Source organism: Charadrius vociferus, unplaced genomic scaffold (genome assembly GCF_000708025.1).
Source record: "Charadrius vociferus isolate BGI_N301 unplaced genomic scaffold, ASM70802v2 scaffold2311, whole genome shotgun sequence".
Taxonomy (NCBI): domain Eukaryota; kingdom Metazoa; phylum Chordata; class Aves; order Charadriiformes; family Charadriidae; genus Charadrius; species Charadrius vociferus.
This window is the reverse complement of record NW_009646888.1, coordinates 10,781-11,892: the sequence shown is the minus strand read 5'-3', so window position 1 is coordinate 11,892 and position 1,112 is coordinate 10,781.

Below are 1,112 nucleotides of genomic sequence, written 5' to 3'. Positions count from 1 at the left end.
CGGTTCCGGTCCGGCCGGCATCCACCGTGTCCTGGCATCGTCTCCCCAAATTGGTGCTGCTGGTGGCTGCCTCGGCCCGGTGCCCCGGCGTTGGTTTGGAGCTGAAGGCATCTGCCTGGTTCTGGTGGTGTGTCCCCAAATCGGCACTGCCGGGGTCTGGCCGGTCCTGGCATGTCAGCATCAGTTCAGCACTGTCAGCATCTTCTTCGTCTTGGCATAGCGGCTCCGAATCGGTACTGCCGGCATCAACCCAACACCGCAACATCGTTTTGGCACTGCCGGTGCCTGTGCTGTCCTGGCTGCTTGGCATCGGTTTGGCACTGGTGGCATCTGCCGGGTGTTGGCACGGTGGCCTCAAACCGGCATTGCCGGTGGCCTCACCGTCCTGACTCACCCACATCGATTCGGCACCGCTGGCGTCTGCCCCGGCCTGGCATCGTGGCCCCAAATTGGCGCTGCCGGTGTCCATCCCGTCCTGGCACCTTGGTGCGGTTTCGGCGCTGCCGGTGTCCTCCCGGGTCTCGTCTGCGGCACAAGGAGAGAGGGGGTGAGCAGGCAGCACCCAAAGGTGGTGGTGGACCCCCCCTCGGTACCGGGGACACTCCAGGGACACCGGTGATTGGCGCCGGGGTCACCGGTGATGGGAACAGGTCCCCGTGGGCAGCCCGGTGCCACGGTACCGATGGGTCCCACTCCCCCGTGCCTTTCCCAGTCCCGACCTCTTCCCCGGTGTTTGCTCCCCAGTACCGACTCCCCGCTACTGGGTGCCTCTCCCCACCGGCTTCACCCCAGTCCCAGTATCCCCCAGTCCCTGGTACTGGCTCCCCCGATACTGAGCCCCGGTCCCTCCTCCCCGGTCCCGGTATCCCCCAGTCCCGGTGTTCCCCCGTACCGATCCCCGGTCTCTGCTCCCCAGTCCCAGTCCCCCACCCCATTCCCATTATCCCCTGTTCCCGGCACCCATATCTGCTCCCCGGTCCCAGTAACCCCCAGTCCCTTCTCCCTCTATCCCGATAACCCCCAGTCCCGTCCCCTGCTGTTCCTGGTATCCCCCGGTCCCTGCTCCCGGTATCCCCCGTTCCCGGTAAACCCCAGTCCAGCCCCCCACGTCC